Here is a 14,416-nt window from a genome sequence, read left to right on the forward strand (position 1 = left end):
AGGGCATTACTGACTTAGACTAAGATAGTATATCATAAAGATGTGAATGTACATTTGAAGTCTTTGCTTTTTCACATACATTTGTCATGTGTTTATCATTTAGGTGGAGATTCGTCAATGTCTACTTTCCAAGAAACTTTTCTCTGGCTACATTCCTGTAAAGTCTCTTCACTACAGTTGCAGTTATTATTTAGAGGTCTGTCTTTTTGTATTTGTTTTATTTGTTTTAATCTCTATGTTAGCGTTATTTATTGTTGTATTGTTTGGTTTTGTATGCATGTTTCTGTATTCAGTATTAGGATTTTGAGCTGATTCATGTTGGTGCACATATATCCAGAGTGATTGGTTTTACCCACAGTGTGTTGCTAGTATATCAAGGAGTGCCAAAATATTTATCTAGAACAAGGTGCTGAGCCTCTGTATTGAAATTTGCAAAACTCTACGGTCACAGAAACAAAAGTTCTAGACTTAAAATGAACAAACAAAAAATTCAAGGAATGTTGAAGAGGAGAAATACTACACTAGTGGATTGTGAAACTAAGGATGCTCACGGGCTCTAACAATTTTTTTTTAATTTTAGTCGATCAAGCGAAAGTTATAAAATGCCATTTTTCAAAAAGACTTTGACCAGGAAAATAATCCTCCTAATAAGAACTATGGTAGATGATTTCAACTTCCTACTATTACTGTTTATATACTGTATGATAATACATCAATATCGTATTGTGACAAGGATAGTCATACCCATGAATATTATTCTATATGTACAAATTATATATTATATAATCATATCATGTTTTATTTATTTATTTATTTATTTAGAAGTCTTGAAGAGCTACCTGCTTCTGCCTTATAAGTGCTGAAACTAAAGCTGACATATGGCATCTAGAGCTGTGGGTGCAAACTTTGTGGTGTCCATCCATTAAGAAAGCAGCTGTACTACTAGCTGTCTTCAGAAGCTATTTCCATCATGGCTTACACTGAGAATAATGTTAAACCCACTTTACACTTCTTGAATAAACCTTATTGGATGATGATATATTAGCATCTTATGTGTGGTTGATTTTGAAATTTTGAAATCTTAATCCACACAGAGACCAATGGATCTTGAAAGTGGCTTGCACATGCGTGTATGTGCAAAAAGGTTAACTTACACATTCCATATGTTTTCTAGATTTAGAACTGTAAAATTCTGTTTCATCTTCTATCAATTATGGTTTGCTCAGAAATTAGTTCATTTAATTTATATTTTCATATTTATTGGTAGAAACTGTTTTACAAGATGCTTTCACTGTTAACCTCACTTTGGAATCTCCAGTTTGGTGGCATTTTTTCCTGATGCATATGTGTATGTGCACATGTATGTGTATATATATATACATATATGCATGTCCATATATACAAACACAGATATATATGTATATGTCTGGATATGAAGATATCACTGCTGACATTTCAAAAAAGCATCTTTCAGTTTAGTTATTTTTCTAATAGCTACTTAATTTTTGTCTTCTTTTATGTTTTCAAACAATTTTGTCAGGTATAAGAGCTTTTTCTTCTTATTTTTCTGAAGAATTTAATAAATTTTATAATAAATACTTCATAAAAGCTTGATAGTGACAGTTTACATTGACATAAATCGTGTAATTATATGTTATATATTAAATATAAATGACATTTTATATAGATGTGTAAATAGCTATAGTGATACAAGGTCATTCTTTCAGGATGCTCTGATGGTGCTCATTGTAAACCTACATCAATCCTGCTCCTAATATATTATTTTTATATATTTTATATTTTACATATTAATATAGTATATTATATATTATATTATTATATGTTATATATATATATATATATATATATATATATATATATATATATATATATATATATATATTTTTTTTTTTGGTTTTCGAGACAGGGTTTCTTTGTGTAGCCCTGGCTGTCCTGGAACTCACTGTGTAGACCAGGCCAGCCTCGAACTCAGAAATCCACCTGCCTCTGCCTCCCAAGTGCTGGGATTAAAGGCGTGCGCCACCACCACCCAACAAATAGATTTTTATATATATTGGGATATATAAAATATATATTGGGAATGTTTCAGTTCTTTTGCTTTAGTTTGGAAAATCTTGGTTTTCTGTGAAGTGGAACTGCTTCTAACCATTAGTTCTTAGTCATTATCTGAAGTATCCTCTTGACATAAAATCAGGAAAATTTTCTTCATGTTTCGTTATTTTTCTCTCAATGTTCATGCATACATTACTCTTTCTGGCTGACATCTACCTTTATTTTCCAGCATGAATTTTCCCTACACATTCAGTTTTAATTGGAAGACTACGGAGATTTTTTAATCAAATACCTAGAAAATTTAACCACATAAGTCTCCTGCTAGTTCCAATCTGGCATGACAGATATAGTATGTGATTTGGATGATACATCACCACTGTGCTGTAGAGAGAATCTTTACATAGTGTGCATAATCATCACCTGTCAATAAAATGTCTATGGCCAATGAGCTTAGCAAGATTAGAAGGTGGGACATCTGGCAGAGAGATAGATAGGATTCTGGGAAATAGGCATGGGAGATTCTCTCCAAATGCTGAAGGAGGTTGAGTGGCCTGAGAAGAGGTAACTGACCACGTGGTGGGACTTGACCTAGTGTAAATGAGATAGTCGAATTCTGAGCTAGCAGAAACCTATGGCTTAGGCATTTACTAGTATATAAGAAGTCTCAGAGTTGTTATTCTGAGGATCAAAGAGGCAGGGTAAAAAAGCCTGTGGTTACACGGTGTGAATATTTTTATTTTATTTTGTGGTTACATGTGAATATTTTTATTTTGACCTAGAGTAGAGATAGAGAAAGAAAAGAGACCAAGGCCCACAAATGCTATGTGAGGGTATGTTCCTTTGCTCCAGGACCTCCTAGTAGACCCTACTATCTAAAGGCCAGCTGCATTTCCCAATAGCACCACCTATGGACCAACTATTTAATGTGCATACGTTTGTTAGATGTCTTAATGACCTTGGCAGTGCCATAACAACACAAAATGTTACTGGCAGGGGAGGCTCTAAAACAAGATTATCAATGGTTCTTTAAATTGAAGACTTAAAATAAATAAAAGAGTCAAATGTCACACCCTCCTGAAGGCTCTTGGTTCTTCCTTCTTAGCAGACAAGTCAGAGGGTGGACCGGGTGAGTGTGCCTGTTGAAACCTAAGGGGTTTTATGGACTGGTCCACTGAGCGCTGCTACCTAAGACTATTCACCTTTTAATTGTGATATGTTCCTTGGTTTAGTTTATCACTTTTAATGGACCAGGCATTTGTTGTTTTGTCCTCAGTTGGACTTTCCTTTTTATATGAAATTCCATAATTGATGTGCTCTATATCTTGTCTTGTATATAGTTTCCTGTGTAGTCCTAGAGATACACTGACACATATGGCCGTGTATTTATGTACTCATCTACTAGCCTTAAGATACACTCATATGCTTAGCCAAGAATTAATTTAAAATAGCATTTCTGCCTTGGAGGTGCTGTGTGGATTTCCTTGGAGGGTTTTTTTTTTTTTTTTTTTTTTTTTTTTTTTTTCTTTCTTGCAGCTTAGAGTCACTCAGAAGTATGATTATTTTTTCTTAAGTACTAGAAGTCTGTGTCTCTGCCTCCAGTCAATGTACAGGTGACAGTAAGGATGGGAAGTAATCCACTCTTTAACATTATACAACAAGATTGTGAGACTTTGTGAGTTTGCAAATGTTGAATTGTTCCTGTTATTTTGTGTTCTCATTTGGTGGTCACACAGGCTTCTCTATTTCCCTTGGGACATTTCTATTCTTGTCTCTATTTGTAGATTCTAGAGACCTAGAACTGGATTCAGTTCAAGGTAGGACTCAAACGTAATATTTCTATTTCTTTGGAAACCTAAAAACCAGTTCTTTCTAAAGTGGAGGCTGGAAGCTTTTTGGCATTGGTGTATAGGGTTTCACTTCTTGGCTCAGCCTGAAAATATGCTAAATATTGTACTAAGTCTGCCACTTCTAAGCATGAGTTAGGGATGGGTTCTTTTTTTACCTTGATAAATCTCAGCCACCCAGAACTGTCTCCATTCTTGATACAGACTGGGAGACATGCTGACTTTCTCTACATGTTATACTTCTGTTTAATAAAAATATTCAGACACCAGAGGCAAGTTTTTAGGCTGCCTGGGTCATCATTAAACAAAGATAACTTTGTTTTTGGAGGACAGCACTGAGCTTAACAGATATTTTTAATACAGGGTTTTCTCAACATCTTCTTTGAAAATAAAGGTTTTAAACACTGCCAGCTAACAGTACTGCTCTCGAGTATCTTATCCAGGAGAATCACCTGCTTATTCAAATAGAGTTTTTCAAATACAGCAGAGCTCCGCAATTCATGACATCTCCTTGAAGCCTGAGAATGGAAAGTCTGCCAAGTTCCCACCATTGAAGCTTCTGTCCAGGATCCTCATAGGAGATTTTATAGGCAGGACATTGATTTGAGGTCTTAACTAGGTAACTGAAAAAAATAGTCTTAAGAAGTAGACAGAACTGGGTCCCATTCTGTACATGGTCTCAAATTGAATTATCTTGGATACACTTCGGTGAACTTTACTGATTTCATTCACTCTGATATTGGTTTGGAATATCCTAACAAGCACATTTGTATTCTCCTCAGCAGCACTGGGACCTATGATGCATTTTGTAGATCCCATAGCAACTAATCATCAGTAACATACAGTCCCTTCTTGTAAGTGCTCTCATCTGTCCAGATCTGATCATTTTACTAAAAGAACAGGAAACAAATGGCAGTCCAGTGCTGTCTTCTTAGCATGCCAGAGGCTACAGGGTTGTAATACATGGTTGCTGATGGGTGTTGAGGTTAAAGTAGGATGCAGTTTGGTAGTTGCTGTATTGACTGATTTTTCTACCTATGACTTGGCATCATTCCTGGCATCAAAGAGAAGCATGACTCTTCCAATTCATAGATAGGTAAAGGGAACTAACTTTTTTCTCCCCAAGGCTAGGCAAGTTTGTGCATATATATATATATATATATATATATATATATATATATATATATATATATATCTTGAAGTCCAAAGGCACGGAATATCGGACTATCACTTTAAGTCTCCTTTGTAAGTAAAAATAAGGTAATACTTCATTGATATACATTTCATATACCTTAAAAACTTTTTTTTCCCCATGAGACTCGGGTGGAGCCACAGGGGACGAAGCAGGATTCAAACAGAGAGAGAGAGAGAGAGCAGAGGGCCCGGGCCCTCTGCAGGAGGCCGCCTTAGCAGCTGCACCACTGTTAGTTTGCTTCATTTACCTTAAAATACACTCACTTAGATGATATAATTTACTGGCTTTTGAAAGCCACAGGTTTTTGTGTAAGTTATAATACACACACACACACACACACAGAGAGAGAGAGAGAGAGACAGAGAGAGAGAGAGAGAGAGAGAGAGAGAGAGAGAGAGAGAGAGACCTGTGTACTTATTAGAAGTTATGTGTCACTCTTCACACTCTCATTTTTTGTTTGTAAAGCCTTGCCTACTCTGAACAGTTTATAAAAATAAACCATGTACAATATTGTTTATCATAATCACCTTTTGTTTAGTATATTTTCAGGGTACTATCTGTCATCTATCTTTCATCTATCTATCTATCTATCTATCTATCTATCTATCTATTATCTATGTTTTTCTGTCATCTGTCTGCCTTTCTGTTTTTCTCTCACACTGTCTCCATCTCTGTCTCTTTCTCTCTCTCTCTGTCTCTTTCTCTCTCTTTGTGTGCACTTAGATTAAGACTCTCAGTTATTCCCAACAAATATTCCATTATACAAATATACTCTGTTTTGTTCATCTATTCATTAATCTGTGGACATTTGAGCTGCTGTAAAATTATGCATTATAGAAAAATTAAAGTTGAAATTAGGTCATTTATTTTCTCCAAACTTGTTCCCTTTTTCTCATGATTGTTTTGCTAACTCTGGCTCTCTTGCTTTTCCATATAACCACTTGGATCAGCTAGTAAATTTCTGCAAAAGAAAGTAACATAGATTTTTATTGGGATTGAGTCTAGAAATCAATTTATAAAATCTGAATTTATAATGGTTAAATGTATATGTCAACTTTATTGGCCATGTAATGTCCAGTTATTTGGTCAATTATTATCCTGAATTTATAAGTGAGGGTATTTTCAGATGAGATTAATATTGGGATTTGTAGAGTTAGTAAAATTGATTGTTTTACCTAATTGATTTTTTTCTCATTCAGTTGAAAGTCTGAATAGAAGAACTTCTTTGAAGTAGAAAATTCATTTTCTTCTGCTTTCAGACTCATCCTTAGCTCTTTGTTCATTCCCTGGCCTGCCTGCTTTCTATGAGGAACTCACTTTATCAGTTCTGTTGATTCCCAGCTCTGAGATTCAGAATGAAGCCATAGGGTCTACTTTCCTATTTCTCTAGCTTGCTAAGTAAGCATTTGGAGACTTCTATTATCTCTAACCTGTCTGTGCCAATTCCCAAGAGCATCACTTCATACACATCATAGTGGTTCTGTTTCCCTGGAGACACCTGAGGAGTAGAGGCATAATAAATATAGTAAAATTTCCAGTCCATGTCTTTATCCAGTAGATATGGGATGTCTTTCTTTTTTAGATTTACTCAATTTTATTGTGTAAGGTTAATAGTCTTTGATGTAGAAGTTTGTACTCTTTTGGTTAAAGTTCTTTGTATTACACTGTTTTTGACATTTTTACAACATGAATCATTTTATAATTTCATTGCCATGTGGCTCAATGTAAATATATAACTGATTTTCTGAATTAAATTTCTTTTCTTCATTCTTGCCTAACACACTTTACTATATATTTGTGTTTCTATAAACAAACCATGCCACATAAAAACAGAAGTAATTTAACTTTATCCAATCTGGATGTAGATTTACTTTTGTATCCTAGGTGACCTGACTAGTACTTTCAGTAAAGTATTGGACATTTGCTAGAGCAGGTCTATAATTCTCCTTACTCTTGATCCTCAAAGGGAGACAGTCAATCCCTCAATATTATGTATAATGCTAGCTAAAATTTATTTTTAGTTATTGGCCCATATGTGTATATCTATGTGTGGGTATGTGTACATGAGAGGCCAGAGGTAGCAGAGCACACTAGAACTTGGTTAAAAGTGGTTGTGAGCCACATAATTTGAGCTCTGAGAACTGAAATTGGGACTCTGCAAGAACAGTATCTCTTAACCAGTAGGCCATCTCTCTACCCTTCTACTTTTTATACAGTCAAGGACACAAGCTAACCTTTAGTCTGATACTGACTCAATTAACCATATCAACATAAACTCTCACAATAAACCCTCACAAGCATGTCAAAGAATGAACAATCCATTCTAACTGTCCTAAAGTGTAGAGGAATTTTAAGTTAGCAACATGGCTACTCTGGCAAGGGATCACATCCAAAGACCTTCTAGGTCTATGTGATCTGGCTGGAATGGAGACATGTACTTAGTATACACCTTTAAGGTAAAATTAGTTTGTAGATGTCATGTTTTAAAGTAATATCTCATTGAGAAGCAGACAAACTGATGAATCAGAGAACAGTTTGACAGAATGAGTCAAAGCTTAGATACACCCAACTCTCAGGGGGAAAAAAGCTATTTAAGAGCAGTGCAAGGAGAGGAGGTGAGTTAGGAGTCAGTGCAGTGACTGCAGTGCAGTGGAGTTGAGCTCCTTAGTAAGTTTATGCAGTTCACTGTAGGCGAGAAAAGGCAGTTGAAGCCAACGAATAAGGAGTCAGAAGATTAGAACAAATTGCCAGAGTTAGTTTGAGGCCAACGAGGGCAATTCAATGATAAACCGAGATGGAATCAGTGAGCTTGGAGAGGAGTTTAAGCCAGAAGAACTGAGTTGAACAAGAAGGCAAGACAGAGTTCAGAAGGAGCTAGAAAGGGTGATCTTAGTCAACAGTAAGCCTCTGAGATAACAATTACATCTAGGGAATAAAAGTTACTTTTGCACTTTACACTGCAGGTCTATGTGCAAAGTAGGCCTTGCTACCCAGATGACTCTAGGTCTAATCATGTTAATTCGTAATGCTCTCATAACAATAGTAAATAATTGTTTTCCTGAATTATATTGTTGAAATTTTCTGTATACTAATTATAACTTATGCTTGTCTAATAGCTATCATCATATATATGTGAATATATGGATATATGAATATATGGACATATGGACATATGGATACATGGATACATGGATATATAGATACACATATACACATATGCATACACACATATACATTTTATAAGACCTAAATTACCAAAAGTTTCATATGTAGTATTTCATGGTACTCACTTATGACTCCTTTTAACTATAAAATAGGAGTTTATGTCCTTTCTTTTGTAATTGAAATTTTTCTTTTAGTTTTCTCTCTTTTTTTGGTATGAGGACAGTTAAGACTTTTCTAAATGTTTGTAAATAAGCACCATTTACAGTTCTCAACTTTGTCCAATGATTTCCTAGTCTATTAATTTCTACTCTGTCTCAATTACTTTCTTTGTTCTGTTATTCAAATAAACTTTGAAGTTCATTTTCTGTTTTTTTAAGATGACAGCTGTAGCTCATAAACTTTAGTTTGCTATGTTTTCATTTCATTTGTCTCTAATTATTTTCTATTTCCCCTCATTTCACAGTCTGCTAATAGTTTAAGATTGAGCTGTTTAACATTCACATGCTTTTAAATTTTCCAAATACCTTATTTTATTGATTTCTACTTTCATTTTATTATAGTTGACAAACACTTTTCATAGTGTCAGTGCTCTGAAGTACTTGAGAAATATTTTTAGCCTGCATATGCTCTAGCATCAAGGTTTTATGTGATTTCATGGTCTTACAGTGTTTGTATAATCATGGTTTTAAATATGCAGTATTATTCTATTCAGAAAGCATCAATGCCTGTGTTTATAGGAAATAATTTCAAGAGGGATTAAAACAGGTAAGTTACTTTAATCAATTAAGTAGTATGACCATGGAAGCTTAGTAAACATGCATGATTAAAATTTATAATGAGGGCCAAACAGTACTTCTATAATAGGTGACTTTCATTCAGCGTATGGTTAAATTCACTGATACAAAAAAGCATAGCTTTTCCCCTTGGAGAACATTTGATGCGTTAAACATCACAGTATGAAAAAAGGTTGATGTTGTTAGGGACAGACTTGCCCATAAAGGTGTTTAGTAAACAATTATTAACAAGTTCACACAATGAAAGTACATTTTTGTTCTTAATATTCTTTCAACAATATAGAGATTTTATCTACTTTTTAAAAATCATACACATTTCCCCATCTGCCTCCCTACCACAAGAACTAAGCTCATTGTTGCCCACCACCCATGATCTTCAAGCTATATGCCCACGAGTTCCCATTTGGACTTATGTAATCAGAGATAACAGCAATGGCCTCAGAATGAAGGACTACTTTATCTCAATATTCTCACCTAGTATATGCAAGATACTGGCAGCATTATCATCATGCAATGCTTTGATGGGAAGCCACCAGAATGCCTACAGAAAGTTCAGGAATTCCTATTTCACTTCCCTACAGTTCTTCCCTCATGGGGGTTTTCCCTGGAACTTTCTTGCTTATAAGGCTTGGCATTTTTGGAACTCTCAAGGCCAGCACATGGCAAGGCAGAAATCTCCCTACATTGTTTTCCATCTCAAAAGCCTTGGGAAGACTCTGCATAACAGCAATAGAACCCAGGCATCCAGAAGAGAAAAGGAAGCACTGTGTGAAGAGGAAGAGCTGGAGTCAGATTCAGATGATGAAGTGAAGTGCTACCTGAGCAATATGGAAATCACTGAGGAGCTCCACCAGTACTTCACACAGACTGAGAGGCACAGGGAAGAGAGATGGTGATAGCAGCAACTGGATGCCTGAAGGACTCTGTGAACATGGACCATGGCCTGTACATCAACCACCACAGGTCAATGGAGCCCCCAACTGAGAAGCTCTGTGAGCTGCACCAAGCAGAGATGAAGTGCTTATATGGAAATAGCACTCCCAAGATCCTGACCATGGAGGCTGCTGGGCAGCTGAGCTTTGATAAGCATTGTGACAGAAAGCAGCCGAAGTACTGGCCTATCATTCCTCTGAAGTTCTGGGTCTGGGACACCAGGACCCTAGGCAAATGCCTCACAGTTCCTAGCTTTTCCCTCTTCTTCTCTTGTGAACATTTTTCAAAAAAAGATGCCTGTATACCTACATGGTGAATACAGTCTGTCAGCCACTTATAATTCTGTCAGCAGGAGGTATACTGTTGCCAACACAAAGAATGTTCACTAACAAAGTGATAATTGTATGTATTGGACTGGCTCTCAGTTTTCTCTGCAACATTTCAGTTCATTGAAATTGTTGCTTAAAGATACTGCCTATTGCTTTGCATTTTTAATTTCCTACTTTACACTGTCTAGAATGTCATAAAAGTCTTAAGCTACATGTCATTTATTTCTACATTTTGTAGACCAGATTTCATACAGCACATGCTAACTACAAACTCTTAAACTTCCTGCTTCCGTCTCCCAAATGCTAGCTTATAGGTTTGCACTGCCCACACTGGCTTCTGTCCACATATTTTCTGACTGTAACTCTTTGGATCCCTCTAAAAACTGTGCAAGTGAACACTAAGACAAGTGGCACTTGTGACTCAGCTAGGTGTCAGCTTACATGCTCTAGCTCTATAAAAGACCTGAGAGCAAATGGGTTGGCAGGCTATGTTGTCTGTCTCATAACTGCCTAACCCTGTCTTCATAGCATAAAAACAGCCATTGTTACTGATTAAACAAATGAACGTGTCTGTGTTTCAATAAAACTTTATTTGTAAACACACACACACACACACACACACACACACACACACACACATATATTGCTTGTATATTTTACTGGAGGAAGAAAAAAACAAACATCAAAACCAGAAATGGGAAAATACATTCCTTTATACCTGTTTTCTTTGGTTCAGTAATTTGCTTGACCTAGACTTTCTTTGGAATACTTTAGGTCCATTAACTACTGGTCAAAAGAGCCTGCCTGTGTGGGCTACATCTTCTTGGTGACCTTCATTACTTTCTTTTGATTGTATTTAAAGTCCAGTCTTGTGAAACTATAAGATTAGTGTCAGCATCAGTTCCTAAAAATGTGTTTGCTTGACACAGCTTTTGTTGGTGTATAAAATCTGCTTGAACATCCATCAGTCTTCTTATGAAAAATTCATCATCTATCCTCTTTGCTCTGGTTCTCTTAGGTGAGAAGTGGTTGAATATATTCATTTTAAACATTGTTACCATTTCTTTTCTATGTCTTATATTTATTAATATATTAATGTTCTAATATGTTCTGGAATGAAGGGTTTTGATTTCCACTGGACATTTTAGTGCTAATGATGACTAAGCTATACTTCTTGCTTTAAATGTCTGGCCATTTTGTCACTTAAGAATTGCTCATGTTCTGCTACAATTCCACTGGCCTCAAGGTTACTTGCATACTACTTATAATATCTTTAAACTAAGACATTTTACATTTCAAACTGTTCTTTGTTTCCCTCCTTTTTGAGATGTCGCTGAAAACTCCACTTTTTCTTGCTTCTTCTATAGTTCTGAACCTTCCCATGTCACACATAAGCATAGTTTGATTTAAAAATGTACTTTTGTTATTCTTTCACATTCAGTTTTCTAGATGCAAGTTTATTTGATATTTTATCTATTCAAATTTCAGATGTTATCCCCTTTCCCCATTGCCCCTTCACATTACCCCCATCCCATCCCTCCTCCTACTTTTTTGCTTTTATGCTGTTTAAATTACATGAAAATATTAAGATCAGATCTAGGTTGAGGATCTAGCAATACAATAGACGCAAATAGTCAAGGAACAAGCAAGACAATAAACCCAGATAGTCAAAAAAACAAGCAGGACAATAAACATAGTCCCCTGATCACTCCCAAGATTGATCACTATTTCTAAAGGCTTATCAGGATGACCAAAATATCTGAGCCTACTTCCCTGTCCTAGCCCAAAGTCATTTTCATGCCTGATGCCTACTTCTTTGATCTAGCTTAAGATTTAGATTCCTGCCTGTAATTACTTCTTTGTTCTAGCCTAAGATTTAGATTCTTGCCTGTAATTACTTCTTTGTTCTAGCCTAAGATTTAGCTTCTTTCCTGAAATTCCTTCTTTGTTCTAGCCTAATGTCAGATTCCTGCCTGCAGTTCATTTCCTTATTCTTGGCCAATGTCAGATTCCTGCCAGGCAGCAGTTCTTCACATTTTGCCCCTTTTTTATTGCATAAGCCTGTCTTAGGTGGTTCTGACATGAATACCTTCCTTTCCCATCATGGAATATGCATTATCAAAAGCAATGCACTTCTGTCTTGGGTTGGTAAGGCTCTGTGCAGAATCTTACCCATCCTTAGCTTGTCAGCCTGTTAAATCAATAACTCTGTCTGGGGGTCCATTTTCAGTTTCAAGTCATGTACTTTGGCTGCCAACATGTTGATGTTGTTAGAGACAAGCTTTAACATAATGTGCAGAAATAAAAGTATTCCCAGGACAAAAAAAAAAAAGGGCTAGCATGACCAAACTATATATGCCGTTGTTAGGGTTTGACCAAAATGGAAATACTGACCTCAAGCCATTTATAATTTTATCAGCATTAACTGCAGCATCAACGCTCAGCATAGCAGCATTCTTTAAATTCATAATCTCACTATGTAAAGTTAAAACATCCAGAGAGGTGTTAGAATTAGATACCCTACAAGTATCTTTAAACGTTTTCCTAATTATAATGACTATCATTGTAAATTTTAGAAATAACACAACTCTAATGGTATTTGGCATGACACTAGAGATGGCTTCTAACAATTAAACCCTGAACCTCCTTCTGATAATTTGAATAGGATATAAAGCATCACTCCTTTGTTCCAAACACCTATATAAATCCTCTTGTATACTCAAGACATTAGTAACATTTTTTTATTTTTATTTTTTGCTAAATGATTAATGGGAAAGTTTCTCAAAGTTGGAAACCCTGGAGATTTAGAATGTTTAAAATGTGGGAACACAACTTGCTGGTGATCAGCATCATTACTATTTTAGAAGCTTTTTTTTTTTTTTTTTTTAATGTCTTCCTGAGCACATTTTCTCCAAATTATTTGAATATTTCTATGTGTTTAATTGTTCACTTATGTGAGCTGGCACATTTTAGGTAATTTCTGTGGATTCAGTTATGTGAGCTAGTACATTTTAATTGATTTCTATGTTTCCCTTGTTAACTGATATTACCTTCTCTGGGAGGGTACTACAATCCTGGTTCGGATTCAGAGAAAGGAATAGGTTTTAATGAATAAGGATATGCCACTGTGTTGTGTATAGTTTTAAAAGCATGCTGCTGCCTTAACCTGGGAACTTCGATGGAGCTATCAGTCCCTCCCAGCTTAGCTCCCAATTGGCTGCTGCCAGCTGCTGCCAGCACTGACCCACCTTGCCCAGTAGCTGCTGCACTCTGGCCCCTCCCAGCTCTCTTCTGTCCCATCCAGCTTAGCTCCAAGGTCGATGGCAATCAGTCCTAACTCTGCCTCTCTCTCTTTCTACCTGCCTTTTGCTCCAGGAGTCAACTGCTCCATCAGCCCACTCCTGAGACCCTAGAATCCACAGATAAAAGATAGACAAACAGCTTTATTATTTCAGAATTTGACAGCTAGGCACAATTGCTGGCTGAAGAATCTCCCGCCTAGAAAGGCATACCCTCATTAATTATTATCTCCATTTCTCCTCCTGTATCAGCTAGCCCATGCTGACCTTCTTAGCCAACTGCCTGTAGCTGAAGCCGCTGGTTCTAGCTGCCACAAGATATCACATGATTGCTGTGTGCTCCTTGTTTCAAAGCCTGGTCAAAATGGGCCCTCCCTCTCTTTCCTTTTAGGATCTTAGGAACCAGTTAGGGTACTAGACCTTAGTATCAGCACTTCCCCCTACAAGTCTGCAGACCTTGAAACAGGCAGGTAATGTTTCTGTATGATCCTTGTTCTTTATCTCCCACAAAATATACCCTCTAAAACAACAATGGGAAATGGAGAAACTGCACATATAATACTGTAATCCAGTGTTTACCAAAGCAGGTTTTTTTTACAAGCTCCCAGAAGTTACTTTAACCACAAAGTCTCAAGCTAGCTCTTGTATTTATTTAAAAAAAAAATCTTTCCCTGGGATTTCATTTTCCTCATACTCCTCCCAGATAAATTTAGCCAGCCACCTGCAATTGTGATATAATCATTGTTCATGTCACTGGTCATTGTCACAGTTCCTGCTGATGATG

General features: G+C 36.2%; 1 pseudogene; it reads left to right on the forward strand.

Moving 5' to 3' along the window:
- The first annotated feature begins 9,503 nt into the window (after positions 1 to 9,503).
- On the forward strand, positions 9,504 to 10,320 carry LOC117705669 (gem-associated protein 8 pseudogene; annotated as a pseudogene).
- Positions 10,321 to 14,416: the final 4,096 nt, after the last annotated feature.

The sequence above is a fragment of the Arvicanthis niloticus genome, chromosome 3, assembly GCF_011762505.2.
Source record: "Arvicanthis niloticus isolate mArvNil1 chromosome 3, mArvNil1.pat.X, whole genome shotgun sequence".
Lineage (NCBI taxonomy): Eukaryota > Metazoa > Chordata > Mammalia > Rodentia > Muridae > Arvicanthis > Arvicanthis niloticus.